The sequence below is a fragment of the Salminus brasiliensis genome, chromosome 9 (assembly GCF_030463535.1).
Source record: "Salminus brasiliensis chromosome 9, fSalBra1.hap2, whole genome shotgun sequence".
NCBI lineage: Eukaryota > Metazoa > Chordata > Actinopteri > Characiformes > Bryconidae > Salminus > Salminus brasiliensis.
In genome coordinates, this window is record NC_132886.1 from 21,733,711 (window position 1) to 21,756,072 (window position 22,362).

General features: G+C 40.7%; 1 long non-coding RNA gene across 1 annotated transcript; it reads left to right on the top strand.

Moving 5' to 3' along the window:
* The first annotated feature begins 18,118 nt into the window (after positions 1–18,118).
* LOC140561621 (uncharacterized) lies at positions 18,119–19,558 on the top strand. Its single transcript, XR_011980081.1, has 2 exons — positions 18,119–18,402; positions 18,764–19,558. It is a non-coding gene; the product is annotated as an uncharacterized lncRNA (long non-coding RNA).
* The last annotated feature ends 2,804 nt before the right edge of the window (positions 19,559–22,362 follow it).

The following is a 22,362-nucleotide window of genomic DNA, read 5'->3' on the forward strand; positions in this document are numbered from 1 at the left end:
GGCAGGAATCCCAGTCAAACGTTTCTACAGCCAGTCCAGACAGAAACATGGGCCAGGTAGAAATTGTAATCGAATTATATGTTTGAAACTAGTTAGTTTATGTACAATAACATCTCTAGCTTCATACAGCATGATTTATGCTTTATGGCTCTCAGGAAGCAAAAGCCCAACCTCATGCAGTTTTACTTGTTAAGTTCTCCAATCTATTATCCTCAAGAGACTGGAGACAGGATAAACAAAAACCCAGCTCAGTCTGCAGCCCAGGGATTCTGCAGAGCATTCCTGTTGTATCTCTTGGCGCTTTGTGAAACTGACATCTGCAATGAATATGACAGTGTGTGTAAATAATTAAAAATCAATCAGCCAAGAGAGCTGTCCATAATATGTGCATGCCTTCACACTGCGCATATGGAAAGGAAGGCGGCTAGCACTGAGGATAGAGCAGGGCAAGGTAGAAGGAACGAGTGTAGGCCCTAATCATGCACCTTTACCTGAGAGAGCTAAACTTTACTACGTGTCATATATGTGTGGACAGTATAAAGAGGATTGTGACGGCTCACAGAAGGGATAACAAAGACTTTTACTTAAACAGCACTGTTATAAGATCCTACAGGTGCCCGAACACAGAACTGTTTACAGTGCTAGGACAACATTCTTGAACGGATTTTGTCCCTGTCTGATTTCCGGGTTGCAAATTGGCTGGTCTTTAGTTAATCCTTATTATTACTATTGTAGGGGTTGAGTTCTCTTAAGGGCACAGTTACCTTTTTACATCAAGATCTGGGACTCTGTATCTGAAAGCTTGTGAGCGAATGGCTAACACAGCACAAAAAATAACGTAATCCCCTAATCACTAGGTTTATTATTCAGTTATTAATCTTAATCTAGAAACTATTATGAATTATTTAGCAACATTTTGATTTAGCTGATCTTGTGAAGTCCCACAGGGTTCTATTCTGGGGCAAATTAAACTGATGTTAATTATGACAGTAATGTAGTTATGAAGTTGTAATGTAGTTAGACAGATGTGTGTGCTTACATACTGTGTCTAAGGGGTTAAAGCATGCATATGTAATAATCCATTTATGTAGTATCAGTGCCTTTATGTACACTCTAAGCAAAAGGGTTCTGTATAGTACTGGCCAAAGGGATGTTTGACTCTTATAACAACAGTGTAACTCTTTCTGTGTTTTTTTTTAACGTTATACACAAAGGTGTCATCATAGAGAAGACCCATATAGCCTTTCTCTGCAGGCCCACTAGTGGCCATTCTGCCCACGGAATGAAAATGACTGCATATAGTGCAAAACTGATCTGTATGTTTTGTAAGCAAAAAAATACAACAATATGCACTTACCAATCAGCTGTGGTCTAAAGGGAAAACAACGGAAGTTAGCCTCCACCTTTAACCCATCCGTGGCAGTGAACACATACACTAGTAATTAGGTGCAGTGAGAACACACAACTGGAGTAGTGGGCAACCACCTTAGAGCCTAGGGAGCGACTGGGGTTTAGGTGCCTTGCTCAAATCCACCTCAGTGTTGAATGTGGAACATAGAGGCTCTTCACTCCCCCCACCTCCACTTCCTGCCAGGCCAGGGGATCAAACCAGCGATTTTCTGGCCCCAAGCTCAGAAAGCAGAAATGCAATCAACAAAAACTGTGAACAAATGTGAAATGACAATAAGGTTCCAGCACTCATGCCTGGACTCCTACAACAACAACTAAAATATAAGAACTCGGCAAGTACGTTTTTTTCATGATAGCACACTCACAAGCTGTTGACTAAGCGCACACATCACTGGTTTGTGGGCACTTACTCGGTAGCAGCTCTTTGCCAGCACCCGTGGTGCACTTGGGTTAGACCACATGTACCAAGAGGCTGGTCTTTGAAAACAGGTCTTGGAACCAAACACACACCACAAACAAAATGACCACAGAGCATCAAGTCCAGGACGCCATGGTCCTTCCAGCACTACACACTGATTCCCAGCACACTCTCAGCTCGACATTCCAACCCAGCTGGGTCACAAAGGCCCTTTTAGTTACTGTGAGCCACATGGGTTCTGACCAAGCTGCACAGTATTCACATCAAACCAAACATTCAAACACACCTGAGTAATCTCAGCGTTAACATGTTCAGCTCCAATTTCAAATGAGAACAGTTAGGACCACTGCACATCTAACTTTGGCCCTTAAACTCGTAAAATGAAAGGTGCCAAACTGAGCCACAAATGGGTTTTAGAAGCAATGGCATAAAAAGTGACTCCTAAGGAAATTTTCAATGAAGGATTCTTGTGAATAAGGTAGGTAAGAGAATAACCGTTAAATAACATACTTAAATGAACTACACTGATGTTGTTTTTTTTACCTGGGAACTGATGTCAAAGGCCTAATTTTTTACTCTATTAAAATGAGAGTAATAAAACATGTAAATGAGACTGCAACTGAAGCAATGGACACGTCTGGATTTGTCCATGTTTTATTTAGCACAGTAAACTTGATTTCAGTCTCTTGTTTTCGATGTGTTACAGTTTATAGTCTATTTCTACTGTAGTTCTATTATGTTATAATGACTTTATTGATAAATGTTTATATAGATGTTGGTAGTAGATGCATTAGTGTTTTTAATTCTACTCCAATTCTGTTGTATTAAGACTTTTATGTAAAACTAGTTTGTAATACCCTATTTACACCTGGTTACTTTATTCTTTTTGAGAATAAGGATTATTTAGGGTTAAAAATGCAAGTGTAAACGTGACCAAGACAAATCCTATTGCTAAAACCACTTCAGTAGGTGGTCTGAGATGCATTTGAGCCACAAGTTAGAGCAGCGTAAAAGCATCCATCTCTCCAAGACACATTTGACAACCAAACCCCCTTCCAGCACAACTATAACACCAGTAATAATTACAATGCATCAAGCTAATTTTAATATTCCATCACACTCAGCAACCTGATTTCTGAATACCTGGAGACGTATTAGGCTACCAGGTGTAAATGCATGTGGCCAAAATCTTATCAGGATACAGTTCATATACTAGTCACATGAAGTGACCAGGTGTTAACAGGTTGTAACAGGGTGTAACTGCGCCTGCTTCCTGAATAGATAATCCTGAGGGAAAAACGCTGTTGAATGAGGATCAGGAACACAATTTTACCAATAAATAAATGTTTGCAAATGTATTTCTTAGTGTAACTGTCAAAGGGTTACTTGGACTGATGTTTTTGTTTTTTACTAAAACTAAAACTCAGAAAAATCATCCACCAGCTCATTGCTTACAAGATTTATTGGGTCAAAGAGTTTCCCCTACTGACCAATTATCTCTCCATGACAAACTAATGAGCACAGATGTTCAGGAAGGACAAAAGCAATTCCATTTATTTCTCAGGGGCGACAAACATGGACAGTTGAACAAAGAAGGTGGGGAACCCAAAGCCAAGCCTAAGACCCTGACCTGTGGCACATGCTGCCAAATCCAACAACTCATTCCCCTCAATTAAGGGCTAAATTAGGCGTTTAATCGGGCAGAGTTTCTGCACTGGAGCTTCACCCACAACACAGCTGGCGTTGCCAGGAGTAGTAAAATACAGCTGGTCAAATGTTGCTCTTTGCCACGGCAGGGACGATGACCTTTCACCTCCAGCCAGACAGGGATTTGACATATGCACGATAAGTGGCCTGGAGGATTCAAAAAGAGATAGCGTTTAGCAGATGTGTGAACGGTCCAAAAACACTCCCCTACTGTTGTGATTCTGACATAGCGCCTGACCATCCATCCAGAAAAAGAAGCCAGTGCCAGCGCTCGTCAGTGCTGGCAGGCTGAGGGGAGGTGTATGCAGTGCCAAGGAGGCAGGAGTGGGTCCTGGCCAAGCGTCTGCTCATTACAGCGGAGAGAAAAACAATTAGAGTAATGGTTTGGTGCTTCAGTCTCGCATACCACAGTTATCAGGGCTTCCTGTGCACAAATGCAACTTTATCTACAGGAATAAAGGCTCTTCTGATGGAGGATATCTCAGATACGGAATTTATTTCCAGTGTATACCTGTATACGGTTACAGCGGCTAAAACAGACAAGCAGCTTGCCACTATGCAAGTGATTGGGGCATCTGGCCCTTACCCACATTGGCAGTGAGAAATTGAGAGAAGAAGATGATAAGCAGGAGACCGTGTCCTTGTGGTGCTCGACTTTGTCACGCTGCAGTACTTGGTTGTATGAACGTCTGTAAACCCAGCTCAATGCAAAGATCTGTTTTTAAACTGCCCTCCATATGCATATAATCTAAAAAGCATCTAAAGAGTGATGCCATTAAGAAGACCCTTGGTTTCTTTGGATGGGAAGGTCAAGTGAACTGAAAGTATTTAGATTACATGTAGTTGCTTGTCAATTGTAAACGATTGCAAACACTTCCCATCAGGCAAATTGTTTTTTTTTTCAGAGGATTTTCATAGAAGAACCACTTTTGGATCCTTAATCACCTTTTAATGCTAACGTCTATTAAAAATCTCAGCTGAAAAATTGTAAGTAGGTTCTTCTGTGGCAACATTCCAACGGTCAAACCCTGGAACCCATATTTTTAAGTTTGTAAGCAGTTGGATGCAAATTTGTTCTTTGGAATGATACCATAGAAAAGAAACCACATTTGGTTACCTAGAGAGCCACTGGATTAAAAAAAATATATATATAGAGGGTGGGCCATTTATACGGATAGACCTAAATAAAATGGGAATGGTTGGTGATATTAACTTCCTGTTTGTGGCACATCAGTATATGGGAGGGGGAAAACTTTTCAAGATGGGTGGTGACTATGGTGGCCATTTTGAAGTCGGCCATTTTGGATCCAACTTTAGTTTTTTCAATGGGAAGAGGGTCATGTGACACATCAAACTTATTGAGAATTTCACAAGAAAAACAATGGTGCGTTAGGTTTTAACGTAACTTTATTCTCGCCATGGTCACCATCCATCTTGAAAAGTTTTCCCCCTCCCATATACTAATGTGCCACAAACAGGAAGTTAATATCACCAACCATTCCCATTTTATTTAGGTGTATCCATATAAATGGCCCACCCTGTATATACATATATAAGTATATATATATTGAACACTCCATGTTAATCTCTTGTGCTCCTTGACTTGTATAACACTCTAAGGATTGCTAATTGGTAACATTTACATTTACATTGAAGGCATTTAGCAGATGCTCTTATCCACAGAGATTTACAAAAGTGCTTCACTGTTCACTCAGAAAATACCCTTAGCTAGTTTGTATTGGCTAGGATCCAAAAGATACCGCTAAGCTTAGATTCTACTAAATGCAAAAGTTAGTATGGAGACTAGTACATCTGGTAGGTGTGAGTCTTCAGTCTGCGTTTGAAGACAGCAAACATCTCTACCATTCAGAAGGGGTAGGTTTGTTCCACCACTTCGGTGCCATGTCTGGACGCTTGTCCTCCGTGCATCTTAAAGGATGGTGGGTCAAGCCAAGCCATTCTTGAAGCTCAAAGGGCACTTGGTACAGATCTTTGGAACTGACCTTTTGATCATTACCATCAGACCAGAATGCAATTACATGCAGGTTATAACAGGGATAAAAAAGGCCAGGAACCACCAGTGGTTCTAAGGAGTTTAAGAGGGTAAGGAACTGAAAGTTGTATTCCCATGGTATTGCTCCAAAGAGGCCTTTTTGGCATCCTTATTTTAAAAAGTGTAAATGAATACTGCAGTTGAGGTTCTTGGGTTGAGAAGCTCATCTGAGATCGTCCAACACTCAATAATCAGCCACATCTAAAGTAAATAAGTCTGTTCTTATCATCTTTTAGTCTGGGATTAGCAAAAGCTAGAGTCTGAAAAATAATAGCTATAAGCTGCCTCAGTAAAGTCAACTGAACACAAAATACCAAAACAAGAGTGGCAAAAAGGTCTGAAAGAAATCATTGTCCTGTGACTTTACGGAGCTGATCACATTCCAAACGATAACAGTCGTGGTATTTAGATCCATTACGGCTGAAAAGGGGAAATAACCAGGAGTAATTGTGCATTTGGTTCAATGCCATGAGATTTTTCAATCAGAAGTTGGGATTTATACAGAAGTTTAAGAAAGCAAGTCTGTTGATGGTTTTTCCTCTCAAGGGAGCTATCCTTCCCATGTTAAGCGATTCATAGGCACAGCCAGTGGATGTACTTTTCACTTTGGCGAACCAGTGCCACCTATTTCATCCTTCAGAGGAGGGGGAATGGAATAGAGGATGTGTGTGGGTTATACAGATAGCCAGCAAGCACCAGTGATGAAGTTTTCATGTGATGATGCTCATCTTCAAAAACTAGAACAACCTTCACAGTGTATATGCATAACATTCCAAAAAGGCAGTAAAGAGGGAAAGAAAACAGAGATGGGTGGACAATCTTTATGAGTGTAAACACTACGGCAGAGTAGGTCAGCTGAAAGACGCTAAATGTTCTTTGTCCATACTTCTGTGCCAACATCATACCAAATGGTCATTAATGTCCAGCTTGACCCAGATAGCCAAACAAAATGTTTTCTCTCTCCACGATCGATTTCCTCTGTGTCACGCCAGTGCGACAAGCCAAAGCTGAACCAATCGTTAGGCTTCTATATAGCTGTAGCAATCCGAAATCAAGATCATGAATCAAGACAGGGAATACTCTGCTCCACACTGTTCAAGGCAGCATCTAACTGCTTTGGCACTGTTGTAAAACTAATAATTGCATAAGCGCTTGAGGGTCTGAGGCAACACAACTGTACATCAAGTTCCACAGTAACTGGCCAAGTACATTACTGCCAACACTATGAGAACTATCAACTAAGCCTTCTGCTACAAGCCCTCCATCCCGCTGAAAAAATCCTCAAATTTCCCTTTATATAAAGCTGTTAATGCTTAGCCATGTAAGAATGTATTCACTGAGGCCATTCAATTGGAATTCCCACAAATGAAACGATGGTGTGATGACATTAAAACTTAATGAGGGACACAGCTGGCATCCATTTGCTCCAAGTAGGTGGCACTGAAGTTCACGACATCTGCAGCTTGCGCAGACTGGCCTTTGGAAACTGCACGGACTGTGACAGGCTTGGTATGTGCCCTAAGAGGCCAGCACATGGAATATGGAAGGTTATGTGGGCTCTAATTACTCCTCAAACATGCTGATTTTGTACACTCTTCATGTTTGGTGATTTCAGGCATCAGTAGGGTCATTAAATGTTCCTATGACTGAAACAAGCTAATTGGATAAAAGGGCAGGCTAGGTCAGTTTCTCCTCGGGATGAGATATGATGGAAAGTGTGCCTTCTGCATAAGAGAAAGAGAGTGCACAGAACCCCAATTAGGCAAAGCAAATAAATACAATTACAGACTATCAATTTCCAGCTTTGATTAACACAAGGAATGTGTCACCAGCATGGTAGGAGGTCATTTTTCACACAGTAATTTAGCATCAAAGGCCATGCTTAAGGCCCAACATTCAGCCTGTCCCAAATCCATCTTTACCATTTGTGGTTTTACAGTCAAATAGATCTTTTTTTACTTTGTTAGTTCCTCTCCTTGGTCAAAAAATATATTGTAGTTTCTCTATTGTCCTTGTTGTATGCAGTGACATTTAGATGCATCCAAATGTTCTGATTCTGATGTTTGGGTACACCCCCACCTATCACACCAATTCCTCTTCCTCTAAATAAGGCCTCTTCTCCTGGTAATAATCCCACTTCTCCTGTGCCTTGTCTTACCAGTATCTCAGCCTCTTCTTCCTGTATGGGTGTGGTGCCGATATAGTGTTGCGAATACTCCTAGTTAGCTGCAGCTAGACTGGTGTCTAGCACTGATTTCATGTTCGTTTCAGAACGCCTGCATCCAGCATGATCAAGGCATGGCTGGAAAACAGGCCAAAATATAGGACTTGAAACTGGATTCAAGATCCAGATTTAAAGACCTCTGCCCTATTGAAAGCCCTAGCCAAAGGTGGTAAAAGGCAACGTTGATGATGCTGGAGAGCAGCACATCACATCCAGACTGTCATTGTTATGGGAATATAGTTTACTATGTGAACCAGGCCTTGTGACCGTGGCTGCAAACAGGGATCTGCAGTAAGCTAAAAGCTAACGATAGCCGATTCTAGCTTTTACCATTTGTTTTTTCCAACATCTGCTCAATATATTTAATGATTATAAACATTATAAGCATTTTTCCTCCCAACATATTTATACACCAAAAAACAACTTTACAATACAATTACAAAAACATCTTAAATGTATTCTTTGGCACCTTTAAGTTGCATATTATAAAAGTTCTATTTATGAATCGTGTGTAAGTACTTCTGTGTATAATTACTGGATATATACATTGTATCTTTGTGGCACAGGTAGCTTCCAACATTTGCAGAATGTTAAACAGTTTCTCACATGTAGTTCGGAAACAACGAGTGTCACCAACCTATTAAAGTGATATATGGACTCCATTAGACTCTAAGTAGAATACAACATATTTACCGCACTATTCAAGAAAGAGCATGATTCGTTAATGTGGTCTTGCACACTGTTCTGGTACTTTGGCGAAATGGAGGTTTACTTGGAACACTTGGGATGTAAAACTGCACTAACTAATCCAAAACTACTGACTAATATATATACGTTTTATCAGGCCGTATACAAACTCAGCCTCAGGGACTAAGAAACAAAAAAAAATCAAAGTCCAAGAGTGAGCGAGACATCAAACAAAAACCTAGCCACTAACTCACACTTAAAAAGAGACAGAGAGCAGTAAAAACTAATGTTGTACACTATGACCATAAGTAAAAGATGTTTGAAACATGTAACGACTCTTAGAGTAAATCAGCTTTTGTTTGATCCATCTCGCTTTGATTCAAGACTCTGACGAGTTAGAATCCTTATTGAAGTGTTTAAGGGTAAAAGACAGAATGCATGAGTGGCTGTATGTCCAAGGACAGCTGGATGCTATTATCTCAGTGGGCATGAGGGACAGATTTCTTGAGACGCTTCTGAAATACAAGCTAGACTTACGAAAATGCTGCAAGGGTGAGGCGAGCCACGCTAGCACGGGCAGCATCAATCTGCATTAGGCAAACAAAAGCGCACTCTGAAGGTAATCAGAGTGAATTGATCGCTGCTTAGCGCCGCGGGCGCTTCTGTGCGTCAGCTATTTGTGACATAAATGTTAGCGCTAGCCAAGCGTCTAAGCTTGCAATGAGGTATTCGAATCCATCACAGCCGTGTGCGACTATGCCCCGATTAGATAAGACAGGAGGCTGACTGACGGGCTTAGGAAGCAGCTGGACTGTGAGCAGTCCACTCCCAAGGCTGCACAGAAGGGCCAGGTCACAGAGATGTCAAACCCAACCCCTGCTTGTGCGTCATGCAACACCCCCCCCCCCCTACATCTGTACTACACTACATTCATATCCATGCAATACTTCTTCTTATAGCAGTGCCAGCTGTGGGAGACTGTAATGTTTGTTGTCATTAAGGTTTTTTATGACTCCCTGATATATGCCGGGTGATGGCACTATGAAACCCTGGAACCTATGAGATCATAGGAGGCAGCCGTTAAGAAAGTCGGATGACAATTTAAGGTCAGGGCCTCGGCTACAGATTTCATATTCCCCTAATGCAGAACAGAAGGCGTTCTAAACAAGATGGGTCTGAAATGATTGTGCCCATTATGAACGCTTTGATAATGTTCAACAGCAGACTAATTCAGCTGTGGGTGTTTAAATTGTGATTGAATTTTGATTAATTTTTCCCTTATTTAAAATACCAGTTGTTTTTTACAGCGTGTGAACATTTAGGATGAAAGGACCAATCAAAATGCTCCAAAAGCACTACGAAAACATGGTCATTAAATACAACAATATCCATTAAAATGAAGCAAAAAAGCTAGTGTTTCAGACATATGGGGTCTGGTTATGACAGTATGCAGACAATATGCAGAAAAACTCTTTAACATTAAGATTCAGAAACTTACAGAATCTTCAGGCTTGTGGCTTCCAGGACCTTCATTCTGTGAATCTTCAGGGAGGTCAAGATTACGGCTTAGGGTGAACTCACGGATGAAGACAGCTTCTCCATCACTGGCATCTACCCACACCTAAAGACAGAATACATGAAACATAAAGCATTACAGTACAACTACATTCATCATCCCTTATTATGCCATTTTTACTTGGGACTTGTGCACAGTGCCCTCCATAATGTTTGTCATCAAATCTATTAAAATCTATCAAAAAGAGGAAAGAATGCACTGGTGTGCTCATTAATCACAAAAAAGGATGGTAGGCCAAAGACGACTTCCACTGCTGATGGCAGAAGAATTCTCACTAATCTTCAGAAGAAGCGTTCAGGACCCTATTGTGTATTTTTTTTAGAGATTACTATCCACAGAACATATGAACAGAAATACAGAGGCTACAATACAAGATACAAACCAATAAACAGATTGACCAGATTACAGATTTCAGAAAAAAAGTAACCTGCATTATAGTGATGGCAAAAGCAAAGTGTGGACTGACCACAATGTAAAACACACCACCTTATCTGTGAAACATGGTGGTGGGGTGTTATGGCTTGGGTATGTATGGCTGCCACATGTACTGGCACACTTCTCTTCACTGATGATGTAAATGGTGAAGGCAGTAGTGCAATGAATTCTGAGGTGTATAGAAACATCTTATCTGCTCAATTTTCAGTAACTGACTCCAAACTTATTGGGCGGCGCTTCATACTACAGCAAGATAATGATCCCAAACACATAGCCAAGGCAACAGAGTTGTTTTAAAGATAAAAAATGGCAGGTTTTCACCGGTCACCTGATTTAAATTCAATTGAGCATGTTTTCCATATGCTGAAGAGAAAACTTAAGGGAACAAGGCCTCAAAGACAGCTGCATTAAACATGAATAAACCTTTCATTTCTAGGTTCCAATTGATTCCAATCTTGAAATTAGAGGGACAGTGTAACACGTGTTGTGATTTATACACGGTGGAACCAAAATATATATTTAAATTCCCTTTAATTAAGTCTGGAATGTGTACTTCAATCATGTCTAATTGGTTTGATTTAAAATTTCAAGGACAAGTCAATGAAAAATGTGCTTTTGGAGGACACTATAAATGGGCACTTCCTTTTAAATTTTCCATTTATTAGACATGGATCCATCAAATCAAGCTGTGTGTAGGACTACTTTTCTCAGGAAATGATAAAAAATGTCCATCATGTCCAATATTTACCTAGTGCCCTTTATTGAGCATGAAAAACAATGTGAGCTCTCTGTTAGAGGCTGAAACCATCTCTTCTATCTTTCACTCTTCAAATGTACCACAAGAAACAGTGGAGGTTTTTTAGAAATTTCAAGCGCATTAAAATGGATTTTCAGCCTGTTTGCTTGACTAAACGGTTTACGTTATGTGGTCAGCCCCTGATGCGCTGGGGTCTCCCGTTAGTGTTTACAAAAGCTTCCCATATTAGAAGTCACACTGGGGGAGAGCTTGGACAGGGCCCATTAACAATAGCAATCATTCTCAAGGATGCACAAACTCATGGGCCCCAGCTTCAGCTGCTCTCCTTGGGCCATAAACGCCCCATAATGAGGGAGGTCAACTGTGGGCCTTGGAGGGTCTGTGCCAAGCTGGAGATGGCGGGGGTTACTGGGGGGCTGAGTGGGAAAAAGACGAATCTTCATTGCTGCTAAGCAACGTCTGCAAAATACGGACCACAGAAGTGTGGGAATGCACCCAGGAAGCAATACGAAAAGTGACAAATCAAATGTGTGCTAATACCAAAATCTCAGCACTGCCCCCCAAATCATTTGACTGGCATGGGATATGTATCAGCACTGGGATCTAAGAGGCTGATCCACGTTAAGTAAAGTCTATAGTGAAGTTGCCATCCCAGTTTGCCAGATACTATGTCATTTCTGCTGTTCTAATTGCAATACTAATGGTTTTACGTTACACTCTTATTACAATCACCTGCACTTTAATGATAATGAGATTCCTGTGGTAACCTTTTCACTGTGTGTTGGAGGGAAATAATGGAAAAGTTGGCCGTTCTGCCCATGGTGGTAAATAGCATTCAGCGTGACTGACACCGGATATCCCACTCCCATCCTAGAACTAAACCATTCCCCCCGTGGGATGCCTTCCATATCCCACCAGTTGTTTTTTTTTTATTTTTTTATTTTTTTATTTTACTACCATTTTGTACTGAGCTTTGCAGAGGTACCAGAATATCCCACACTGTTTAATGAGACATGCTAACAAGTTTTATTCCATCTGTAAATACAGTTGTTACAGTATGGTTTATAACATTTGGGTACTGTGTGTTCATTTGTGGTTAAGCAGCGTTCGAGACTAAGGTTGAACAGAAGTATGTAAATATGTGGCTCACAAAAGGCACCAGTAACACAGAAAAAACTTGAAAAGTTAGTTTACAATGGGATCCTAGTGTTGTTTAATACAGATGTATAACATCTGTCTCAGCAGAAATAGGTTTTAGGATATAGGTTTGAGACCCAAACCATGCCTAATCTCTAATTGTCATGTCTGTTAATGTAAAGTTAATGGACAGATCCAAACACATGCTATTCCAGTTGTTCTTTCCATTGTGCTATAAGTTCACGCTAAAAGGACCAATAGAAATTCCTCCAAATTGACTAAACTAAAATCTTTTTACATCGACTCTCCATTGAAAGTTCTCCTTGAATATACAAGGTTTCTCCATGACCACAATGATATAAATACACACAGACAAATACACATACAAGAGTACAAGTGAGGTCAGATCCTGATGTTGGATGATTAGTTCTGCATGACAAACGCCGCTCCAACTCATTCCAAAGATATCTAATGGTGCTCCATCACTCCAGAGAACACAATGCTCAATCTGAGGCTTACCACTGGGCATAGCGACTGTAGGCTCCTCCACAGTATCCCATTGAACTGTTTGTTTTCAGTGTATCAGTGTATGTGTAATTAAACCTGTGCTAACAATGGGTGTAGCATGAAGTAGCTAAATTATCACAAATTATACAAAATGTCTACAAACCTTTTGGACATATCAGGCAATAACCACCAAGTCACCAGAGTATGCTTTCTGAACTGTGTTACTGTACAGATAGCAAGAAAATAAACGCAAATTCCCAACATGCCCTGACTGCACACTGCATCGAAGAATGGGAAAACGAGGTACCGCTCCTTGAACATTATCTATCTCTGTATCTGTCTACATCAAAAGAGGGCACAGACGAACACAGTGAATGCTTGTCAGATGAATATACATGCAACATCAAAAGCTTCTCATAACCAAGGATTTGTATGCCAGATAATATTTTTTTGAAGTCATTCACTCAACCAACAGCATTGGGTGTGTGTGATTTTCTGGCAAATTGCCACATTTCAGCAGCACATAACTCTAACTTACTGTTAAACTTACAGTCTACACTTGAACACATTCTTGGCTACATGGCCATGTTTAACAACTTCCAAGTGCAGGCCTGCTTTATCTTTATATCCCACCTAGCTTGAGCCCACAGGCAATTATTGCAAGTTATATGGGGTAGAGTACGGATATACTGTATATACAAAGTCTTCAGACCCTTTCACTTTTTTACATTTTGTTATGTTAAAGGAAAAATGCTAATTTTGTATTGACAACAGTATTTAGACCTTTTACTCAGCACTTAGTTGAAGCACCTTTGGCAGCGATTACAGCCTCCAGTATTCTTGGGTATTATGCTCTGTGGTGGTGTGTTAGTGTGTTGCTTCTATAGTTTAAACACCTGAGCCAACAGATGGGCGGCCCTCCAGTGACCACTGGTGAAGGACTGGAGTTTTCAATTGGTTTCGGTCACATTTAGTAGACTGGTTCATCCAGGATTGCTTGCTCTCCCCTTTAATCAAACTCCTGCTTGTTTTTTTTTTCCTGTGCGGTGGCAGTCCTATGGAGTCCTGACCATTGAAGCACAGGGTAAAAGAGGGTTAATAAAGAATGCAGAGAAACATATGGACTGCAGTCTGTAATTATAGAAGTACAAATTGCACCTAGACAGTTAGTGGTATCGACACAAGGAGGTAAAACAAGGAGGTAAAACAAGGAGGTGGCTCTAATGAGGAGGCCTATTGGTGCCTCAATCATACAGACATCAGTAAAACATAAGAATTTGTATTGTTACCCGAATATGCTTCAGAAGAGACAATTAAAGTTTTACTCTGTCTGATCATTAAGGCATTTTCAGACTTTGACACCCAACAGAAAATTTCAGCTCTTGCATGCTCTGTATGTTGGGTCACAGTCAACCTTAAAATGGTTTCCTGATGGCCTCTTTTTCTATTCGGCATTGGACAAAAGAAGACATTCAGACTTTTCTGACTTTAGCAAAAACCCTTAAGACTAAATTCTTTAGGGCCATAGACAACTTATACCCCCCACTGATAACGCAGAAAAAAGGTGGTGCTTAGCCTGGTCCTGACGACTTCATGGCTCATCCATATCACACTGTCTTTCAATCAATCAGCAAGCCTTTCTCCAAAAAGAGAGGGCTGCCGAGTGAAACCTGGCTGAACTGAAGCCTAATGGAGCATGGCAGCCAAGTCTTCTCCAGAGTGTTTAAGACAAATTTATCAAATTCCCTTCTTAACGTCTTGCTTAAGAAAACAAGCCAGCTGTTAAAATCAGATGTCTTGGGGCCTGTACTCCCACTGGACTCAGACGCTAAGTGCTGGCAGAATCTCAACGTCCCGCTTTTCTTGAGTCAACAATGCTCACCCTGGAAGACTGTGTTCCTCAGGAGTGCTTCCGTTATGGCCTTCCGTTATGGCCTTCCGTTAATTAATACTGCAAGACATCACTGTGGACACTGATTATACCTTTCTACTGCTCTCAGAGCTCATTACTCTTCTCAGAGGTATTCAAGGGTATTTTTCAAAAGGAACACCTTGACTCATATTAAGAGAAAACAACTGCACTGAGAGCCTCTAGTCCTAAAAGGGGTCCAAAGATACCTAAGGAGCCTAAAATCAGAGAGCTGGCTAGTAAGGACAGGACATAAATGAATGTCAATAGGATATCCTTTTTCTGAAGGAAGTTTTATCTACAGAAATCCACAGAGTATGGCAGCTCAGCCAAGGGGACATGACCTCCAACACCAAGTATAAGGATAATGACTGGTACATGTGTGCAAGAGCAAGCATGTCATAGACAGGGTGGGCTATGAGTGCCAGTGGCTCTCATTCTTTCTTCTCCAGGCAGGATTGGATTTCAAAGTGTGAGAGCAGTGCGTGGACAGCAAAGGGGAAGTGAACCCAGGGCAAGGCGGCCCTTCAGAAGAACATAATTAACAGTAATAACACCAACCTGATATTATAATTGGTCTTTCCTGGAGGAAGGTGCCAGCCACCAGGCCTGGAGGGAAATGAGATTGAGGACTACACCTACTCTATGCAAGCCCGATGCAGGCTTCTGTTTCATTGCATGTTTCATTTCACGGCCTCCTTTGATTAATAAGATCCCTTCCACTGTTTTGATAACGACGCCCTGCTTTCCACCCTGCTCCTGACCGTATGAAATGAAAGAGGAAGAGGTATTTGGCTAATCTACTTTCAAAGGGATCAGGGCAGGACTTCTCTTAACACATGAGCGAGGAGGAATGAGGACACCTTGAGTGATGTCCTCTGACGTTCCATTCTCTATTTCCTTCTGAATTCTTCTGCTCTTCTGCTCTCATTACCGTGAGCTCTCTCACGCTCTAGCCCTCTCCAACCCCCCTTGCCAATGTCGGATACCAACCAGAGAGGGGAACCGCCTTTACATCACTGCCTTCCATACACATGCTGTCCAAAGACACACCACAGCACCATACCGTGATGTATAGGATGACTTTCTACGCAGACCAGCAGTACAAAAGCCAACCCTCAGCGTTTACTTGCTACAGGAGGGAAAAAAATGGCCATGGACACCAGCGATTAAAGCAGCGATAAAGGCATACATCTCTGGGAAATGACAGGGTCTTGGCTGGCTCAAGGCAACATTACACCCTTCGGTGTAAAAGTTCTCCTGGTTACAATTTGCACTTCAAGCATCACGCCCGAAGAAGGAGGAGACGCAGTCCTTAGAGGGACCGCACAAAAAAACACAAAGGGAGCTCTTTTCATCACTTTCTCTGATTCTTGACACAATGTTTGGTTTTTTTGTACTCCTGCTCTTACCACAAGGCCTTTGATGATGTACCTATGCTGCCCAGGCTTTCCGCAAGTTTTCCCTTGGCTGGAGGAGGAGCAGAAATCAAGAGCAAGTGAGGCAAAGTTAGAGCCATACGGTATGTGGAAGGAAAATTAGAAAGAAAAGACCTGCCACACAGTCTTGGACAGAAGGCTAAAGCTGAATTAAGATTCTGTATATCTCCACCACCCTCCATCACCGTCTGCTATTTCGAATGTCTTAAAATAAGACATTCGTCTCCCTCTCCAGACTAACCGTCTCTGTTAGGAATCATTAATCTTTTTCTTCCCATACCTTTTATAGCCGAGGCATCTCTACCTTATGGCCAAGTGATGTAAAACAAGCCTGCATATGATCTGAGGATGCCGTGCATGGTGCCAGTCTGTCCTAGGACAAAAGCAACTTGTGATGCCATTGGATTCTTCACCTCTTATGGAAAACTGCAGTCACCTCATCTTGACACAAGCTAAGCAGGGCACTAGAAGTGATGATGACTTGTCCTTCTATTGCTCTCCAGACCATGAGAACCTCACAGTTCGTTCGTCTTCCCCTGTTTACTGGTCAGCATTCCTAAAGGGTTTCCACACTGTAAACTATGTCTGCCATCCAAACCTTTGCCTGTCTGTCTGTGCCCCCGACTTGCAGCTCTTAACACTGGCACTTCAAGTATTTGATTTAGATGGTCATAAAGTGCAGTGGTGCTTGCTTTGCTTGATGCTGACATACTGTAGACTGTTTCCATATTAGGCCATGGGTCAATTTGGGCACTTTTATATTTTTCCTAAGTTGGAGGTGTAGAATTCTTTTGTTCGTCCATAAACCAGCATCTTTGATTTAATGGAGATTCATCTTAAATTTGGGCCTGGGGTTGTGACTTCAATCCTTACTCTTGTCTCTTTCCATGAGGAGTTTAAGGTGTTCTCCTTGTGTCCATGTGGCACCCTGCAATGGATAACCCCCTGTTTCCATCTCACCAACTCATCCCATTCTTCCTGGTCAGGGTTGTGGTGGGTTCGGAGCCTACACAGAATTGGGCACAAGGCAGAAATACATTCTGGACAAGGTGCCAGCCCACTACAGGGTACACGTATTCCAAAATGAACACCACTAACTGTTTCATCCTGTAAAACATTTATACTAGTCCAGGTGGAAGCCTGAAGATCATCCCAGTATAATTACCACTCACATTTACAGCATTTTCTCTCCAATGTAGTCAACCGTTAATTCCACTCACTAGCTCAGCCTCCACCTAGCACCATCTGCCGCTAACACAATGTCAGCTGACCATGCTTTGAGTAGAACAGTAAATGGCAGTCCTGTTAGGACAGGTGCCTGCATGCATTGATTAGCATCGGGCTGAGAGGTTGCAGGGGAGGGAGGACCATCCAATCCACCTGAGAGATAGATAGTTATGCTCTCTCGGGCTCCAGTCCATGTGGAACCACCAAGAATCAAACTCATGATCTCCCTACGATGGGGACAATGCTGCTTTATTTAGTTATTTTTGCTAAATATACTATGTATGCTAAAAACTGCCCACTATAATTTACTACTTTTAAATCAAACTATCTTTGTAAATATTTTGTGCAATGTAAAATATTATATTTAATGTAAATTTAATGTAAAAACTGTATAGGTCACAAGTCACAAGTAACATTAAATAGAAAACATTTTTTGACGTGCCATGTTGACATGTTGATGCAATAGCTTTTTTTCTATGAAGCTATAAATAGCAATCTACACCACAGTGGTTTTGTTGTGCAAAAAAATTCTTTTTACAGCTATGAGGAAGCTGGCAACAATATATTCAAGGGTTGGACATTAACCTCAGTGGTACATTGATATGACGTCAGTCCACTGGGGAAGAGTGCAGTGCTTTGTGATATTACACACCAGCAGATTTGAGGATCTCAGCAGCACTGAAGTGCCGTCAAACACAAGTGAAGGGAATAAACAACGTGAGCTGGAATTCAATGGATTTGGGAGCCATTAGGAACCTGAAAGATGGTACAGAGGAGCAAGAGGAAAGTTTGGGTGGCCAGGAACAGCAGACAAATACAAAACTTCACTTACACATGGCTGTTCAACGAGTGCTATCAAAAGACGTGCTTAAAGATTTTCAACGAAAACAACTCCCAAAAGCAGTAACAGACTTAGGTAATACCTCCATTTGTGCCTTGTGGTGATGGTTCTTTAGCTGTAAACGCAAAAAGAAAAGTTAAACTTGTAGAAAAATGTGCAGAAGGTTGGGTTAAAGTATCCTGTAATCAGTTATGTGTCTTATATAATATTTTTCTCTGCACTTTTTAGTATCTGTGATTGCTGTTAATAATACAAGCTAATACAAGTCTTGTGAGAAAACAAGCTGATCAAGCTTTGCAGAACCGAAGCATTCTTTCAGGACAACAGAAACTGCAAACCATGATATTAACATAGCACACAGTGCATAAGAATATAATGCATACTGGCTGGCTGTGTGGGATTCTAATGCTCCTGTGTTGTTATGCTGTAATTTCAGGAACACAGTGTAATTAATACTCTTCGGAACCTGCAAAAGATGCATTCTGGAAGTTCTGAAGTGGTTTTTCCTGATTCTCCACTCTCAAAACACGTTCAATGGATTTAACATGTGACAACTTCAGAGACTCCGGCTTATGGCTTTACAACAATACATAGAATATATGAAATATATATTGTATATATAGAATGAACACTGAACACAGAAAAGACAAGGCCGCCAAGCACATTTTCTGCCAACTAAATGTAATAGGAAGCTATATAAAAAAAAAATAATAATAATAATTAAGAAATATATATATACCAGCTAAATACCAGCTATCTTCTGAATCTTCCTCATGTGTGGACAAGACTACATTTCTACAGTTCTCTGAATCTCTATAGAATTCTCAGTGCTTATAAACATTGTGGAGATGGTTGAGACCTGCACCTGCACCTGAAGAAAAGGAGGCATGACCTTATGGACAGTTACAAGTGGGAATTTATTCTTATACACTGTATTAACATAACCCGTTCAGATCAATAATGGGAAACGTGTGTCATTAAATTGTAAAATGTTCTGATTACAAATCAACAAGCAGTTCTGTGATGTCATACAAGAAGTGATGTCAAGTAGTACTGAGTGATGTGCCTAAAAACTAATTTAGCAGTTAGCATGTCCAGACTGTCATCTTTGCACATCTGATATGAATGTCTGATCCTGTGTATATAAATCTTGTTTGCTGTTTTAGAAATGCTTCAAAATGACTTATAAATGACTTTTTTAATGACTTCCATTAAACGTTATTGGACAAAAGTATTAGGACACCTGTTCGTTCATTGTTTCTTCTTAAATGAGAGGTATAAAAAAGAGTTTGTCCTGCTTTTGTTGGAGTGACTGTCTCTAATGTCCAGGGAAGGCTTTTTACAAAGTTTCTAAGAAGAGTGTTTATGAGGTCAGGATCTTGGATCATCACCACCCCACCTCCCTAACTCATTTTTAAAGTGTTGGATGGAGCACCATAATTCCAGTGGACACAGTTCCACTGCTCCACAGCTCAATGCTGGGGGGCTTTATACCCCTCTAGCCCACCCCTGGCATTAAGCATGGTGCCAATACATTCACGTTCATGCTCCAGAGAGTCCTATTCTATTGGCACACTTCTCTACAGGGACTAGACAAGCTGTGAGTGTGCATATATATATATATATATATATATATATATATATATATATATATATATATATATCAATATGACTTATCTGCAGCCTTTGGTGCTGAATCATCGCATCTCGATTCATTTTTTATGCCTCTGTTAGACAAGTGTTGCTCTTGAAAGATAAGCACTTTTCAGCTTTACGATTAGAATTGAACTGGCTAGTGTCTTTCTAAAATGAACACCTCATAACTTTCCATTATAAACCAAACAAATCTTTCACATCTCCAGACTCTGTCCGCAAGCCAAATAAGAGTGACATCCTTATCCTATTATAAGGAGATTTATCTATGGAGTGTTACCAGCCTATCTACACCCCAGTCTCCTGGGTTAGGTCTGCCTCCCTGGCTGCCATGTGTGACTGCATGCTTCCTGCGTTTGACAGGAGTGACGGAGCGCAGAGCAGAGGCCATGTGGCTGCTCCTCGTCTGGGCCATGGCGCGTCACGCTTCAGTCAAATCAGCACCAAGACGGAAGCCATAATGCTCAAACTTGACTGGTTTATTAAACCGTGATGCTATTAGGTTTAACAGTAGGGCTACAGATTTCACTGCACCATTAGAATGTTTTGGTTAGAATATTTTAACCCCTTTACGCAGAAACAATGATTCATTCTGCCTTCATTTTTTGTCGTTTTTATTAAGCACCAAAATCTAAAGTAAAATTGAATTAAAATGTTACTACAATTAAATAAATGCTGCTAAAATAATAATAATAAAAAAACTCAATTTTCTAAAGCCTGTCTTGTACAGTATCTGCTGCACTGCATCCAACACAAAGGGCAAAGGATGAGGCAGCATTGAGAACCCCACCCTGGTGTTGCAGTAGCTCCTAACCTACATATTTTTGGCTTCGGCACACCCACTTCAACTCAGGAAGAGATTTAGTTGAGTGAGGTGTGTTGGGAGTAGGGAAAACACTGGGAAAAGGCTGGGAACCAGTGCTTTGACAACTGGAAGGCCATTTGAACCACAACTATTGTATCTTCATTTCTGACATTGGACGTAAATCTGGCAGTTGTTCTTTACATTGTGTATTTTTTATGGGGAATAGACCAACAGAAATTATCATAAATTACTAGGAATTGACTTCCATTGAAAGTTAAGAAGTTTGTTTCTCCTGTAAAGTTGCCATTTTGGTACATTTTGATATGTTTACGTGCAGTTTAAGAATGTTGAGGTGTAATATTTCTCTCACCATAATCTATGGTTGCATGTGAAACCTTGAGCATCCTTGTCCGAAGGACAAATTTGATGTATTTTTACTATTAATATTTATAATAAAGAAGTTTATGCACAGTTCAACCTCAAAATCCAAATAGGTCGCTAGTTTCCCTTTTAAAAACACACACATACATGCTTGTTCTATGCACAGCACAGCAACAGTCTAAAATTTAATATACTATGTAGTTAGCATGTTTCTAGCAATACCTAGACCTTCGCTGTATGTATCATCGTGTAGTTACAGCCTACTGCTGTAAAGATCCTTAGTTTCAATTTTCAGTGTTTTTTTATTAGATATTCAAATATTTTTTGATAATTCATTTTTTATATATAATTATTTGCTGAATACGACTTGTATACGACTGGTATAATAATGAGAAAATAAATGCAAATCGATGGTTCCGTTTTTGACTGGCGGATGCATTTCCAGCACAGATGTAGAGTCAACAAGAATTACTTGAAACCTGTTTGTAATTTTGCAAACTAAGAAGTCTATTGGGAGGCATTCGTAAAACTGCTGTTCTTAAAGTTATGTCATTCTTAAAGCTAAGAACAATGTTATTATCGTGAATCGCACCCCTGTTCATTTTCATTGTTACCTGCTCTGCCATTTAGCAATCCAACAGTAAGTACAGTAGAGGGCTATGAAGAGAAAGGAGCAATAAATGTCATTTGTAACTAAAATGGAGACGGTCTGAAAATAAATGGCACTGTACTCGCAGTACAATCCCTGCCAGTCTTACATATTAATCGCACTGTCATAAATGTGAATACTGTAGCCACCTCAAAGTGTTACTAAATGATTCCAAGTCATATTTCTTTAAAAGGAAATAAAGTTTTTAATAAATAAAGTTCTGTCATTACATGTATCCCAGCACATAGGTGTCCATGCCACTCGGATTTAATGCTAAATTGCACAGCACTTTACGGATCTCCCGTAAAATCTTGACTGCTGAGTGACCTATGTCCACACTCATTACAGCAACAGGATAATATAAGAAGTGTACTTGACTGAAAGGCCTCCACATGGTGCAGAGTATGAAATCCAAGGCCCCAAGTTGACCTCTAATCGTTCTCTGGGGACAAATAAGCACAAATGAGAGCGTGATTCCCCTCAAGTTCCTACTTGTGTGAAATCACGCAATCCAAACCCAAACGTGGGTTCCCAGACGGAGCGCAGA